The sequence below is a fragment of the Bicyclus anynana genome, chromosome 14, assembly GCF_947172395.1.
Source record: "Bicyclus anynana chromosome 14, ilBicAnyn1.1, whole genome shotgun sequence".
In the NCBI taxonomy this organism is placed as follows: domain Eukaryota; kingdom Metazoa; phylum Arthropoda; class Insecta; order Lepidoptera; family Nymphalidae; genus Bicyclus; species Bicyclus anynana.
The window spans coordinates 2,817,403-2,835,538 of record NC_069096.1 but is presented as its reverse complement, the minus strand read 5'-3'; positions in this window follow the sequence as shown (position 1 = coordinate 2,835,538).

Here is an 18,136-nt window from a genome sequence, read left to right as displayed (position 1 = left end):
TGTAGAACAGAATTTTAAATGATAGAATCTTGAGAGTATCTAAATAAGCTTTCGTTCACTATAATAGGATACCTGCCCTAAAAAAGAAAAATAAAATCTTTTTAACAAAAATGTTGAACTGACTTCAAAGTCACAAACTTAAACTGAAAATCGAAAAATAACATTGTATTGTGCTACCCTTCTGATCACTTTGAAGGCGGTGCCAACACAGTGATGCATTTAACATAATATAATAAATATAAATTTTTATAAATATACTTAAACAATACACATCACTATTTAGCCCCAAAGTAAGCATACAGAGTAGCTTGTGTTATGGGTGCTAAGATAGTTGATATTATAATATTCATATACATTTATATACTACATATAAATACTTATATAATGTATAAATACACACAGACACTGGAAAACACCCATGCTCATCACAAAAGCCGATTAGATCATATTTTTTTAGGATTTAAAGACAGTTCTTTCAGAAACGGCTCGGGTCTCCGTGTCCCGTCTCCTATAAGGAAAGGAGGAGGTCTGGCCCTATTATATATTTATAACTCAAGAACGGCTGGATCGATTTGGCTGAAAATTGGCGGAGAGGTAGCTTAGAACCAGGAGACGGTCATAGGATACTTAGGGTAGGGGTAGGGTTTTACGCGGACGAAGTCGCAGGCGTCCGCATTTTTTTTCTTTCTTTACAAGTTATGAAATCGGGCTAACTTGTTAGGAGGGTGAAAATCCAAACCCCTTTCGGTTTCTACACGATATCGTACCGGAACGCTAAATCGCTTGGCGGTACATCTTTGCCGGTAGAATGGTAACTAGCCACGAAGCCTCCCACCAACCTGGACCAATTAAGAAAACCTTAATCTACTACTTACTTACTTACTAAAAGCGTAGTTTTACATTTTACTGAAAATTGCAAGCACTGTTTGTCATTAGGTACTCCCTTACAAAGGATATTATCAGTGGTACAAACGAGCTACTACACGGAAACCTATTTCTTTGATGTTCTTAATGATAGCAATTCCCTGGAAATGCGTTTTTATACAAAATCTTCCTACTATGTCAAATTTATGTATTACTTCCATTGCATTTCGTGAATGTCAAGATTTTCCAATGTTATACAAAAACATCAATGTATATCGATTTATGGAAAACTGTCCTGAAACTGATTCTACGGATTCGTCTGTGGTACGCGCATAAATTCAATTCATCCCGTATCTATGTACCATCCAACCAGCTGAAAGCGAAAACGGGACCGAGATACGTATCCTTCAAATATTTCGATTTTCGTACGAGGAAAAACGAACTGCAGTTATATAGCAATAGGGTTTAATTTCCATCGTCAGAAAATGGACATAATATGTTAAGCTTACAGACGAGTCGGGTGTCCTTTTCACCCCTCTTCTTCAGGGTAAGTAATCAGTCGCGAACAAACCGTCCCGAGCGCCGCTCGCTTCACTCCATTTAAAAAAAATATTTTACATATAAAATACTTGTAAAATTTAATAATAAAATATATATTTTATACGCTCTATTATTATTTTAGAAGGCGTAAAAAAATATTTTTTAATAATAAAAAAAAAGTGTAATTTGTACGTCCCAAGAGTCTGCTTCGAGTCGTAATATATTCACTATAGGAATTTATCATTATTTAATATAAAAATAATATATTCGTAACTTTTCGTAAGTGTCCGAACTGGGAGTATCAATTTCTCTAGTGTCTGTAACGAAAGAAAAATAAATATGAAGGCGTCATCATTTTCCCTGCGTGTTATGCGAAGGGTAAGTCTAGTAGTTTGTTTAATATTATTAATATTAATATTTACAATATACGATATTAATATATTGAATATTTGTGTTATTGTTCTTGGTGTAACAGGTAGCGTTTGCCCGCAAGCCTGCCGCTCCACAGGTTGGTCGGCGAATTCTTTTAAACATATCGATACTAAGTCGACCACACCCTTAAATATAATATATATATTTTTTTATATATGTTCTTTCTTCTTCAACAATTTTGAATATTGCAATTATGTATAATATATATTCCGTAGTGATAAAAGATTTAAATCTATTTGACATATTTGATTTGTATTAATATTTGTTTGATAATTAGAAAATAAAACGATTGAGTTTATCAGTTTATTAATTATTATTTATCTTTTAATAAATAATCTTTTCTTGTTATTTTTTACATTTAATTTTATTATATTTGTTTGTTATCTAATACCAACTTTCGCGTTATCTATTTTGTAGTCCTATTGTAATTATTATCAATATATACTTAATAAGCTCTTACCGTTATAGTATTTTTAAGATATCTTTGAATTAAAATAAATATTTTTAATTTTATACCTACTCGTACTTACAGACGTCTTGAAAATTACAATGTTAGAAGAATTTTTGACATTTCTAAAATTTCACGCAAATTAACCAGTTTTTTTGAGTTCTTATCCTTTTCGTTGGTGAAGTAATTTACCTATAGAACATTATATTTAATTGTAATGTTCTGTGATTCTCGTCATTAAGGAATACGTTACTTTATTAAGGAGTATCCGTCGCCCCGCGGTTTCTGTGAGAATACGAAGATAAGACAGTCTATGAAACTCACAAATACCGTGGCTTTCTAGTGGTAAAAGTATTTCCAAAATCGGTTCAGAAGATCCAGAGATACCCTACAAAAAAGCTTTTCTATTCAATCCTTTACGAATGTCATATTTAAGTGACTATTGCCATATAAAATTCATCATCATTATCATTATCAGCCGATGGACGTCCACCGCTGGACATAGGCCTTTTGCATGCATTTCAAAAACACGCTTTTAGCACTAAAAATTACAAATATTGGATTTAAGTCACGTGACTATTTTTTGTTTTCCTGACAGCAAACCCTTTCAATTGATATCCTCATCCTGGGGGTGGATTTCAAACAGCCAGCTGCTATCTTGGGGAGGCCGCCATATTGGATTTGTAATGACGTTTCTACTACTACTAGACTAGTCATGTATTGTCATCAGAACTCAGAGCGTGTGCAAAATTTCATCCTAATCGAAGACCGAGAAGTGGGTCAAATTAAATTCTAAGATTTTTTACATACATAGTTACAAGTGAAGCTAATATAAAGCGTCTAAAATGAGTAATTTCAACGGTTTCATTTCTATGCGCGTTCACACCTTTTGAAGCTTTCTCTATTCTGGGGGTTTACAGGTTTCCGATATTTTTTCTTACCGTTTAAGACACGTGATATCCATTGGGCTACTCGTATCACGGTATAGATCTAGACCTAGATATAGATAATAGGATTTCCACGTTTCGCATCCTTGGTGGGATGTCACCCTCGCTCCCTCCAAGGTCGAGCGTCGAGCCACGACTGGCTCTATAAATACGTGACTGAAATAATAAGAATGAGCTCTCAGCCAGGCTTACGCTCCGATCCTTTCGATCTACTGAGAAACATTACATTTCGTGACTTTCGATAACTCTGAATTTATTAAAAAAAAACACAAAATTCATTTATTTCATTGCAGTTTACAAGCACTTTCGAAACGTCAGGTAATAATATTATTAGATAATGATGTTAATTATTGGTCGAAAACTTAAAATTTAAGTTACGAGGGTTCCAAAGGCGCCTTTACGTGTGACTTCGTCTGTGTTTAAATCGATGTAAACTTTCAACCCGTTTCATCCCCTTCTATTTATATTTTCGTGTGTTTTATGTACAATGAATAGCCCACAAATCATTATATAAAAATGTAACTCAAAACATTTCTATTTAAAAAACTTCTACCCCTTTTTTAACCTTTTAAGGGTAGAATTTTGCACACCAATTTCACTGATTTAATTTTATATACTTTATGTTACGCGACTAAAACTTATTGCAAATATTATACATCAAACATAAATAGATAGATTAAAGATAGGCAGTCATTCGCCCACATCATCGATGTCCTATTAAAAAGTGGATGCACAATCAGCGACAAAAAGCGTTCCCATTCAATGAGTGCCAAACACAACTTATTGGCACTCAATTCTAGTAGTCGCATATGCAAACTCAATCCTTAAGGTTGAATTAGCTCTGATTTTGTAATTTAATTGAATATTGGACTATATTTAGGTGTAATTTTCTTTAATAATTCTAAAACTGTCAAAGCAAAATTGGCCAGTTTTTAAGTGAATTCTGCATGATATTTTTATTATAAGAGGTCTATGGCACACATATTTCAATAATGTATGCATGTGGAATGTGAATACAAAGGGCACAATCAAAACAACAATACAAAGAACCCCACAACTTGTGTATCGTTGCACTACAAGAACAATACCTCGTTAATTCCGCATTGTTACGGATCAACATGCCTACCTAACTACCGTAGTTACCGTATATACCGTAGCTACCGTAGCTACTGTAGATACCGTAGATACCGTTGTTACCGTACCGTAAAACGTGAGCACTCTCGTAAAGCAAAGTGGCCTATGTATACCTAACGAATCGATTTAGCTGCTGGTTGATAATATGATCGTTGGTCTAATTGTTATCCTATGTGGCTTTGGCACTTCTATACCTTTACTTAGTCGAGGTTGCTACACCATTGATGAGTTCCTTAAAGATAAAGGCGTTTGGATCAGCTTCCACCTTCACGCAGGAAGTAAAACTATAAGAAATTGTAATGTTGTCCTCAATTGTAAATTATAATACAGTATGATTTTTTTAAAAAGAGCAACTGTTGAGTTTCTTGCCGGTTTCTTCTAAGTAGAACCAGCATTTCGAACCGGTGGTAGAATCTTTACAAATAGTCAACTGACGTGTCAAAAATGCTTGTAAACTGAGCCTACTTGAACTAAATGAATTTTGAATTTTTTGAATTCTGGGTTCTTGTCTTGGATCTGGCGACAAAATATTTTGTTTTTCTTTCTTAAAAGATATTCCCTGTAAAAGAAAGCCCTGAGCTGGAAAGTCGTCAATATCCTAGTAACCCAATTTCATCATCATAATATCAGCCGATGGACGTCCACAGCTGGACATAGGCCTTTTGTAACGACTTCCAACACCACGATCCTAAGGCGTTTGCATCCAGCGATCCCCTGCGACTCGCTTCATGTCATCTGTTTACCCTAAAAAATGTAGAGACTCACCAGGAGTCTCTACATTTTTTAGGGCGGGATCACCATTACAGTACCCTGGGACCTGAACTTCCATCGGCTCTTCAAACTATGTGTCCCGCCCATTGCCACTTCAGCTTAGCGACTTGAGATATGATGGTGACTGGTAATTCTGCGGATCTCCTCATTTCTGATTCGATCACGCAGAGATACTCCTAGCATAGCTCATTCTATCTCTATGTATGACTCTAAGGCCCATAGTTAGCGACCAAGTCTCAAAATCATGGTTCATCACTGAGAAAACGCATTGTTCGAAAACTTTTAAATTCATTTAGTGGTTTCAGCGTGATGCCCGGTCAAAACAAGGCAGACAGACAGACAAAAAATAACAAAAAAGTAGGCTTCAGTATCGATCATAATAGTTATATAAATGCCCTCCAACAAAATTTTTCAAAATATTATATTCATTAGCGGACGCGGTCAAGGTTTGCTTTTACTTATGTGCACTTCTTCCCTACCCCTAACTTACCCTACCCCTACCCTACATCTACCCTACCCCTACCCTACCCCTACCCGATCCTACCCGGTCAAGGTTTGCTTTTACTTATGTGCACTTCTTCCCTACCCCTAACTTACTCTACCCTTACCCTACCCCTACCCCTACCCTGCCCTACTCCTACCCTACCCCTACCCTACCCCTACCCTACCCTACCCTACCCTACCCTACCCCTACCCTACCCTTACCCTACCCTATAAGGAGGCCTGACTCTAGTGGGTGCTCTGTAGTAGGTGGCCCTTAAAATAAGCTAATAATGAATGTAGTTTATTTTTAATAATTAATGTAGCTGTGTATTAGTCAGAATACATTTATTTCAAGTAGGGTTTACAAGCACTTTTGAAACGTGAGGTTATGTCATGTTATGTTTTATGGTGATAAGTAAAGTCGAAAACTTAAAATGAAAGTTATGAGGGTTAAAATTCAGTGATCATGCATATCGTGCATGATCACTGAATTTGAAACGAGGGCCGTAATCAAAATACAAGGACACAATCAACTATATTGCTACAATCCACGAACAATAACTCGTTAATTTGGTATTATTACGAACTGATATACCTCAGTAGGGATGTTATGGAATTTCGGATCTGGATGTAGATACGGAATTTATGAATAATATATCGGTTGTATATCAGTTACTGTATATCGGTTTCGAATACGATTTAGGATATGAACTTATTTCGTATTATCTGTTGGTTTTGGAAAGTTTCGGTTAGGGATATAAGAATTTTAATAAATTTAAAGTAAAATACATATTATGGATTGTATGCTGTTGTAGCTAATGATTTTTTCGTTAAACTTTTTAGCATGGTCAGAGTCAATGTACGCAATAAAAATATTTCTTAAGCTAAAACACATAAAATGGTCATAATGTGTAATTTTACTTAGCACCTAATCTCAGAAATTATTTGATTCTTTTTCTTTCGGATCAGGTTACGGTTACGGACGCGGAATTAATAAAATGTCGGCATTAGCTTTGTCTATGTAAGGCTTTGTCCATGTGGCATGTCAATCCTCTTTCTACAAACGCTAACGCATCAAAAATTAAAAAAAAAATTGTATGGGCATGACATTTAATATCGACAGGTCACGGGATTAAGTTGTCGATCGGATCTGACATTCCGATACATTTTGTTAAATTTCGAAGCGTTAGCGTTTGTAGCAAGAGAATCGACGTGCCCCATAGCTAAGTAATTATTTTTATTTTATTTTATTTTATTGAGGGCTTATAAACAAATAAATAAAAAATTATAACTATGACACCAGCTTCGGAAACCACAGTTTACAAAACTATAAAGTAGACTACTACGTACCTAAATATTTTATATAAAATTATTACAAACAAATTCTAAAAAAAAAAAATGCTAAAAAATATAGATGAAAGAAAAGACTAAAACTAAATTAGTCTTTAATCCGTAATAAATAGTTACGGATTTTATTTCGGATATCCGATGGTTGCAGAATTTCATAACATCTCTATACTTCAGGCACCGTAAAACGTGAGCTCTCGTAAATAAGAGTGGGCGCTGTTTGTATAACGAATCGATTTAGCTTCTGCGATGCGATCATTGATTCTGACTTCAACTCATAATGAGTGCGTAGGTATTATCGAGTGGGCTTTTGTTAGCTTTCACTTAGCGTTTATTTATCAACTTGTTAGTCGCGAATCTTCTTAACTGGCGATGGTTATAGTCAAAGCCATTGTTGTACAATCGCTTAAATATATTACCTTATCATATAGCTCCAATTTGTGTGTGGATGGTAGCTGATGCTTACGATTTCGTCTGCGTAAATTAAGTTTTCCATAAATTGTCTCCATTCCAAATTTCAGCCATATCCAGTCAGTACTTATAGCCTGAACGAGTAACGAGTATTACAGTCACCTTTTTGATGGATCTGCCAAGTATCAGTTGCAGTGGCGTAGCGTGGCTCGGAGGGGCCCTGTATCAAAATTAGTTAAGGTGCCCAAACGAAGGGTAAAGATTTCTCTAAAAGAAACAAAAATGCTCGCTTAAAGTAAGTAACAGTGACATAACCTATGACAGATGTTTCCATTTTTACAACTTTTGGGCACACGCTTAACTTAATCAGGGACAAAAAGAAATTGTGGATTATCTATATTTTACGAATTTTTGCTTTCCCACGTAAGGGACCCTGTTGTCCGGGGGCTCCGTATCATTGATATGGCTAATACGACGGTAGCTACGCCCCTGATCAGGTGGCTGCTATAGACGATGTATATCGCCGAGCCAGGAGACTCATAGGTCATCCCTTCTGACACAATTACCAAGTCTTTGTCATCGCCGGAAGGTTTCTAGTCTTTCGGTATTTTACAGAATATATTTCGGAGAGTGTGCACAGGAGCTATTTCAGCTCGAACCACCGTCACCATTTTACCATTCATCCATAATCCATACCATCCATAACAAACATTATAACTATCAGTTTTACACAATCGATCCCCTACTAGATGGACTTCAAATGGGTTTCAGGGAACCGCTGCATGCGGCTCGATATCGTGTTGTTTGGAAATTTTAGTTCTAGTCGCCCTTTTGATTTCCCTTTCTGTTGTCTGTGCATTTGTATATGTTGACGCCGCAAACTTTGAAAATTGAGCGGGCAACATTGTGTTGTTTTTGTAGTTGTCTTTTGCTTTGATGTTCGCTGTAGAAAAACGCGTGGAGTTATGTTTGTTCAAGCATCACTCAAAAACTAAAGCACTGCAGTTATTTTCATGCAGTTTCCGAAATGGTCAGTGTGAACGAGCTTTAAAATATTTCATCCATTAAGTGCTGAAAGCAATCAAGTACTAGTACGTTTAAAAATCGATACAATGATATAAATCAGTGCCCGAGGCTGGAAAATATTGCCAGTGTTCAACTATCAAAATATTATAACAAAATTGTAAATGCTTCGTGTGTATCTTTGATTTCCAAGGTCCAATGCAAATTAGAATAAAATCAGAATCAGACAATGCCGTAAAAAATTAGTATGAATTCATTTACTCTTTGAATAGAGAACGTTCAGAAAAGTGTATGAAACCTGTTTTGGGTGGTTAATTTATTTAAACAACAATCATCAAAGAAGTATAACAATTGTTTTTTCAAAAGTAGTTTTGAGGTTTGGAAGTAAGAAGTAGGTTCGAGTAAAAAAGGAAAAAAACTTATAACCCGATTACCGAAGTCTTCGGTTTAATTTGGTATTTACAAGGTAAAATGTTCTATTTTTTGCAGTTGGTTATATAATAGCCTTTATTACCAGGGCTATAATAACGAATTGATTGACACCTTCTTCTTTAAATTCTGATATATAGTTTAGGTGCAATACATAGTTTGTTATTATATAAAATTATATAATATATTAAATAATAACTAGTTTAGCCTTTAAAAACATAACATAAATGCAAACAAACGTAGACTGCTAAAATCCCAACCCTTCCTTTTTGATTTTGGAAAAACAGGTGCTGACAATGCCAATCGTTCAAAAATAGGGTATTGGGTAATTCCCATGGGCACAGAAAATAAGAGAATGAAACTGCACGCTCCTATCGTTAGGTAGATAAGTCCGTTTCACGTGAAAGGTATTTTCTGTATTTTCCTGTGCTTTCCCGAGGGATTTTTCCGGAATCGATCACTCATGGAAGCTTTTTATAAATAGATCGGATGTAAAATATAGAGCTACATATTAAGGTTTTTGTTTATTCTTTACAAGTTAGCCCTTGACTACAGTATCACCTGATGGTAAGTGGATTCAATGTCAGATGGACGTGAGTCAACTTGATAGGAGTAGGATGAAATATCCACACTCTTTCGGTTTCAAGACGACATCGTACCGGAACGCTAAATCGCTTGGCGGTTTTTGTCAGTAGGGTGATAAATAGCCACGGCTGAAGCCTCCCACCAGCCAAGCCACAATGTATATATCATTTTAATGTTTGCCATGTTCTTTAATTAAATAACATGCTATAACATGCATATCATGAGATTCAGGTTTTGACGCCTACGTCGCGTTATAAAATATTTTTGAAGTCTCTTTTCAGTTAATGCTGCTGAGCAGCAAACAAAACTGGAACCGGTAAGTGGTATAAGTATGCTTCTCTGACAGAGAGTTACATATTTGTTCCTTTTGCCGTGGAGAATCTTGGGCCATGGCATTGTTTTTCTGAATCATTTTACCACGGTTAGTGACAGAAGGACGGGCTCATTCTTTGCGCAAAGGATCAGCCTGGCTGTCCAGCGCGGTAATGCAGCCAGTATTCTTGCCACCATTCCACGTGGGCATGATTTGTATAGTTATTAGGATAAGTTAGCTAAGTTCCTTATTGTATGATTTTCTAAAAAAATATTAGTATCAAAGTTGGGATGTCCGAGATGTAGAAGCCCCATCGAAGAGTACCTTAAGCCATCCCGGTCATTATTAACATCTGATAGTGGTCTTTAAAATCTAAAGCTATTATTTTAAGCCCACCAATCAATATTCGAGCAGCGTGATGAATCTAAACATATCCTCTACTACGGGGAGGGTGGCCTGGCCCTGTAGTAGGTTGTTGAAATAGGCTGGCAACAATGATTTTCTATTATTAGATATGTTACGTTCCTACAAAATTACCTCAAAAAGTGTTCCGAATTTAGCTACTCCAGATAGCGCACACTTGCACAATACAATGATGTACAATGTACGTACATATATTGTCTACACTTTCTGAACACACAAATAGATATTGTAGATAATATTTAGGTTTTATTTGTTTAAATAAAAATATAATATATAAATAAAAATATAAATATAATATATAATAAAAACTCGCGTTTACTATGCGACTAAAAGAAATCAAGACAATTAGCCACCTTTGTTCGCCTCAAATTCGAAGCGCTAGTGACATATCTAATAGTATAAAAATCAATTCAATGGCTTTGGCTGACAATGATGATGATTTAAATATACTTCACTCTCACCCCTAAAAACTTGTGCGTTAATATTGCTTGAGATTGAAGTACAGCAGCAAGCTAGTACAAAACCAAATGTAAAAAAAAAAAATTTTATTTCTCAGTAAGCGAAGTAATTAGATTTGCTAGAAAAGTCAGTCTGAAGATTGACGTAGTGTTTTTTATTTTATAAGCAAGCAATTTCCGAGAAAATGGAAAACTACGCAAGCTGAGGGCCACGAGACACAACGCTGAACACTAGTTTCTTGTGCTTTGCGAGCGTCAGCGACAAGCGTTAAAAAATAGGCTAATATTATAAAAACGAAAGCTTGCAAGGATTTATAAAATTACATATTAAAATATTTGATTTTGTCATCAAAATATAAAGTTAAAAAAAAGTCTTGATATGCATGCAGTTCTTTTACTGCATCAACTGCGAGATAATGAATTTAATTAGATTGTTCAGTGACCGTATGAATATTAAATATTCTTATCTTAAATATTTTTATGATAATAATTTATCTAATGAACGTTATTAAAAAACTCAATACAAATTATAAAAAAGACATTATTACCATTATGAACAACTTTTAACAAAATTCAATATCTTTTAACGCTTACCAATACCGATAGTTTCATGGCCTCGACATTAGTGTATATATGTAATATATACTATAAAGTACACTTTAGGTGTTTATTTGCTGACCGTACGAAGTCAGCGGCTTTACGGTTTTGTCGATTAGTGTTCGCAGAGTTAACGCAAACTATTCGACAGTTTCATTGCATTCGGGGAACAAGTTGACCTACATCTAGACGACGCCATGGATTCGCAGTTTTTAACTTTTAAGCAAATTGGTTGCTGACCGAGATAGTTTAAACGTTTTATTTATTGCTTTAGCTTTAGTAGAGAAATTCTCTCATGGTGTAGGTTTTGATATACTGGCTTTCACCCGCGGCTTTGCTTGTGTTAATGTTGTTAATGAACACCATGGGGTTTTAGTCGGTTGAAGTCCGACATAACCTTCTTGTCCCCTTTTTTTTAACGTGGGTAGGGTAGGGTTAGGGTAGGGGTATAGTAGGGGTAGGGTTTGGGGTAGGATAGAGGTAGGTTAAAGGTGTACTATGACTGTATGATTTTTTTCTTTAAAAGATCAACTATTGAGTTTCTTGCCAGTTTCTTCTCAGCAGAACCAGCCTTCCGAACCGGTGGTAGAATCTTTACAATCAGTCAATTGACGTGTCAAAGGTGCTTGTAAACTGAGCCTACTTGAAATAAATGAGGTAGGTATTGAATTTCGAGGTAGTGTAACGATAGGGTAGCGGTAGGGTTGAGTAGGAGTATGTTAGGGAAGGTCCAGCGAGGGAGTAGAGTAGGGGTAGGGTGATACGTCCGTCCGTTACGATCCGTTAGTAATGGATAATTATGACTTAAAAAAAACAATTCAGGACCTCTCTTACGTAATATAGTGTCTGTTATATAGGTGGGTATTATTATACGATAGGTATGTAGGTAGGTATTGTACGAGAACAATTCTCTAGAGACACAAATACGAACAAAGTAAAAACTTTGCATCCAATTCGTGTTTTGGGGCGTGAATGTTCTAAAACTCGGCATTGTGTTTGCCTCAAGTAGGGAAAAGGAAATTATAAACTTGTGGATGTGTTTCTAAGCCCCAAGTATTGGAGGGCTGTTATCAGTTAAGCAAATACATCTGTATGTCTGTCTGCAAATTCCAATCAATATGGTCAAAAATACATAATGTATTTTTGAAAAAGTCCAATTTCCAGCTTAATTAGTTATTTGTATACAAAACATTTTAAATTCATTTTGTTGTGTTATAACTATGTGAAATTCAGAATTAAAATTTGCACAAATAAATTGACACTTATATGGAATATATGGTGAATTAACTTTGAATTCAAATTCAAGGAGACATTTCGTTCGGTGAATTTTTGATGAATATATTTGTTCAGAATATTGTTCCCGAGGGATACAAAATAACTTTGATACCGTCCTTTAGCATAAATTGATCGACGTAATCTACATTACCGCGAGAGAAAGCAGCTGCGAGTAAGTTAATACTGTGCTACGCCAATGTCTACGGTGCTACGAGTGCTACGTCTGCTACGACTTTCGAACAAATACGTTGCTGCGTTTATTCATAACTAGCGGACGCCCGCGACTTCGTCCGCGTGAAACTCGGTGTAAACTTTCAACTACCTCTACCCTACCCCCACCCTACTTCTACCCTACCCCTACCCTACCCTTACCCTACCCCTACCCTACGTTGAAATTTTTCCCGAGACCTTTTGAACGAATGCAAAACCGTGGAAATAGGTTCGTGCTTTCTGGAGTTATAGCGTCAGGAAGGAAAACTTGACTTTTATTTTATTTTATTTTTTTATAAAAAGTCCTATGTCCTTCTCCTGGCTCTAAACTACCTCCCTGCCAATTTTCAGCTAAATCGGTTCAGCCGTTCTTGAGTTATAAGTGGAGTAACTAACACGACTTTCTTTAATATATATAGACTAGTAGACGCCGCGCGGTTTCACCCGCGTGGATCCCGTTCCCAAAGAAATATGGGGATAAGATATAGCCTATAGCACCCGGGCTAGAGTAGCTTCCCAACAGTGAAATTTTCCAAATCGGTTCAGTAGTTTCAGTGCCTATTCAAAACATTCAAACAAACAATCAAATCTTTCCTCTTTATAATATTAGTATAGATATATGATGGCCGCGTGGCGCAGTGGAGAGTGACCCCGCTTTCTGTATATATTTACGGCTGTGGGTTCGATTGCCACTAGTTTAAAATATTTGTGCGATGTTTTCATCATCGTCACCATCATCATCATCATCATCATCATCATCAACATCATCATCATCATCATCATCATCATTATTATCATCATCATCATCATCATCATCATCATCATCATCATCATCATCATCATCATCATCATTATTATCATCATCATCATCATCATCATCATCAACATCATATCAGCAGATGGACGTCTACTGCAGAACATATATCTTTTGTAGCGAGATCCAAACATCACGATCCTGAGCCGCTTGCATCCAGCGAATCCCTGCGACTTGCTTGATGTCATCAGTCCACCTGGTGCGGGGTCGACCAACACTGCGTTTTTTAGTGCGGGATCGCCATTCCAGCACCTGAGTATTCTAATTTTTCAAAAATATTTTTTTTTGTTTTGATGTCCAGACTCATAAGGACTCCATGTTTCATAAAATCCTTTAATTTGTGTAATCTAAGGAGTATAATCACAGCCCATCATAATCATTATTAATCAGTACAAAGCCAGGCCGCTGTTACAGAAGAGAGGATATGGAGCTTCGATTCACCACGTTACTCCAACATGGGTTGGTGTGTTTAGGGTTGTAACTTGTAATGCTTTGAACGGTCACTGTTCTTAAACACTGGCTTAACTTGTCTCGTTATGTCAGAGTCATTGAAGACAGCTCAACTCGTGCATAATGTTATGGCGTAGCATAAAAGATAATGCCTCCAAAGAATAAAACAATATAGAGATTACCTACTGAGTCAAGACATAAGCAGGGGATGAGAGCAAGATATCGTAAAGCCTTCATTATCTGAAGATTACACAGCTTTGTCTTGTTGAGATAAATTTCGTTTTAATTTTTTTTTACCCGAGTGCGTCAGACGGAGAGTAATGTTTTTCGACGTATGTATGTGTGTATGTTTATATGTGTGTATGTATGTCCATTTCTTTGGCACGCCCTACAGCCCAAACGGCTGGACGGATTTTGACATAAGAGGTGTCATTGAGTTCGTTAGAATTGTGGTAATGACGTAGGCTATATAAATTTTCAAAATGGCGCCCGTAAATGAAAAAAAAGGTGGGGGTGGGTAAGTTTTTATACCTTACCCTAATAATATGGGTATCACTCGATGAATATTTATTTACAAAAAAAAACAATTGCTATTAATTGTTATTAAAACCATTATACGAGTAAGTTACGTTTAAAATACTAACTAATATTATGAAAGAGAATGTGAGTTTGTTTAGTAGGCTTTCACGCAAAACTCATGTCAAGTCAAGACTCAGTGACTTTGATTCAGTTGTCCCCATTAAAAGAATATTCTTAACATGAAGAAAACGAACCTAATGAACTACCAATGAATATCCAGTATACTTGATTTCATACAATACCATTACAAAGTTTATAATTAATATAAAATAAATTAAACATTAAAAAGTCCCTATTCTCAATAACTGTGGGTTAATTTAAATTAAATATTGAACGTAGTAAAACAACGTGCCGACTTCCGAAATGGGGGAAGTCCACAATAATTCATCGCGTAAATAATTTGCAGTAGTGCCGCGGTTTATCGTTAATTATTTGTGGACTGTATGCGGGGTTTCTAAAGAAGAAAAAACAGTGATAGGGTAGGATAATTGGCACTAACTTTTCTTTGCAGAAAACGAAAACTGACTTTTCTTTACACTAACTAAATTTTCCCTGCTTATATAACAGAGAGAGGTTTCCTACTGGGTTGGCTGGCTAGCTATCAACATGATATGTTAAGATCTTCTTCATGATATGTTAAGAGCGTCTGTATACGTACTACGTAAACGTACGTAAAGCCGTAATTGCCCAGTGGATATGATATCTGCCTCCGATTCCGGTGGGCGTGGGTTCGAATCCGATCCGGGGCATTCACCTCCAACTTTTCAGTTGTGTGCATTTTGAGAAATTAAATGTCACGTGTCTCAAACGGTGAAGGAAAAACATCGTGAGGAAACCTGCATACCAGAGAATTTGCTTAATTCTCTGCGTGTGTGAAGTCTGCCAATTCGCAGCAGGGTGGACTATTAACCTAACCCCTCTCATTCTGAGAGGAGGGATATGGGTTGATAATGATGATGATGATGATGACGTACTACGTAACGTATTTTCTGAGATGCGAAGGGGAAAAGAATCTTTCCTTATTTAGGAGGTTATAAGAAAAAAACAGTTTATTGACCTAACCCAGGAAAACGAAAAGCTCTGCCGTACATAATAATAAGGTAATATAATAGTATATATAATACCGTGATAAAATAAATGAAATGGAAGTGTCTGTTTGTGATTTCAAAAGCAGCGGTACACTCACACAATAATTATGTTGTATATTTTACTACCCGCTAATGATTGTTCTTTTTATTTTCTCTTTTTGTTTGTTATTTAATTTTGTTAATAATGTAAAAGTAATAATAACCAGTGCACAGTAAAATCAACAGTGGATTGTGTTGCATCATGGTTAAGCTTAATTTGAATATGTATTTTGTAGAATAATAAATAAATAAATAATAAACAACTGTTTTCAAGTGTCTTGATATTTACACGTGTATTGTTATCTAAACTATATAAAACCACAAACAAGCTTTTTAATTTTTTTGACTGTGTAAAGTATCTGTCTGACTGTTTGTCCAGGTTAATCCTTGGAACGGCTGAACCGATTTTAATAGGACTTTCACTAGCAGATAGAGGAGATTATTGAGTAACATACAGGCTACTTTTTATCCCGGAATAATCAATGGTAAACCGATTTTCACGCGGGCGAAGTCCACTAGTATTAAGTAAATTTAAATTGTACTAATGATATTTGGGTGGGGGTGGTGGTGGTGGAAGACGGCAATGATCAAGATGAAGATCAAAATGATGATGATGATGATATTGGTGTCAGAATTCTCAATATTATTCGACTCGCAGCAAAATTTATTCTCTCCTATTTATCTTCAATCTAAATTCGTCTCTCAGGGATCGTTTATATCTATAGTGCCATTTATATAGGTCGGCAGATAAACTTTTCTAATTTGGTTTATTGGTATCGGAGCAGTTCGGAAGCACAGGGGCAGTATACCAATTATTAATATAACAGCTCTTAGCGAGACGAAGGTCAATTTGTTGTTTACTGCCCAGACGAACGCCCTATTTCGCTTTTCGATAAACAAATAAATTACTTGACTACCAACCTAAAAACTAGACGTTTCTTAATGTTTCGTTTTTGTTGTCCACGCTTCTAATTGGATATTTAATATTTTTTATTGTACATATTTTAAAAATATGCTAATAGTAGAGCGATGTAGAAATAATAGTGCTTATGTGTGTACCTATTGTTAAATGGTGATAAACTAAAAAAAAGATAAACCTGGCTGAGTTTGTTGTGGGGTCATCTCGGACCAAGGCGCGTTTGGAACCTTTGTAACTTTAATTTTAAGTTTTCGAATAATTATTATTTCCATTATCTTAAGTTTAATACCTAATAATTAAATATTATTTATTAATTAAATAATTAAATATTATTAGAGATTTATATATTTACAAACATTTGTTTTTTTATGTATGAATCACTGACAATGATATAAATCAGTTACCTAAATACATAAAATTTAATACCCAATTTGTACAGTAGTACAGGAAATCTAAGAAATATGACTAAAAGAATTACATGACTTTTAAACCATCAGTAGGGAGCAATCCAACAAGCTTAACTTGAGTACATCAATTTAAAGGTTTTGTATACATATATCGATTTCTATTTGAAAACCCTGCCCTCATCTCCCAACTCTATTTACGAAACTCCTCATTTTTCTTTCTCTACTACGACGATCAATTCTCGTCACGTGCGTCCTTTTTTCGACAATATAAATCGCATCAATTCCTACCTGTTGTTCAGACGGTAACTTATTTCAATGGACGAGTTTCATTATCTTTTGGATCCATACCAACCCAGACATCTTAACCCGGCGTGAATGAGGTGAAAAATATTTACACAAACTATGGTATGAGGTAGGTATAGCATAATACCCAAATAAAGATTTGTCGATTTTAACAACCGGAATGACTAGAATATAACTTATTTCTGTAATAAGTATTATTCTAGTCATATAGAATAGAAACTTATTTCTGTAATATTGACATTAGAAAATGAGGTAATATGATAAAATAACGCAGTTCTAGTTATAAAAGTGTTCATATTTCTATAAAAACCAAAGTAATATTTTCAACACACAAATTAATAATATTTTATAATTATGACTGAATATCCAAATATTATATAAACTGTGCACACAGAATTATATAATAAACCTTCGATTTATCATAGAACATTCTAATTCTTCTGTAAGTTACTTAGGTAAGTTTTACGAAGCATATATAAATAGGTTTCCATGTGTAGTTTACTCATCTGCCAGCGCAACTGTCACAATGACGACGTTATTATCACTTAAAATCAGTAATCACTCTCTGTACAACCTCTCCAGCTACTGAGCCGGTTAGGCATCGCTCAATTCCAAAATATTTAGTGTTTTACAAATGGCGGGGTATGACATACCCAACATCACACACCGCGGGTTAATATTGTAAATGAGTAAACAAATAATTGGTCGCTAACTCATAAGAAGGCTCAGAGTCACACAGCGGGCGATTGAACGAGCTATGTTCGGAGTATCTCTGCGCGATCGAATCAGAAATGAGGAGATCCGCAAAAGAACCAAAGTCACCGACATACATAGTTCAACGAGTTGT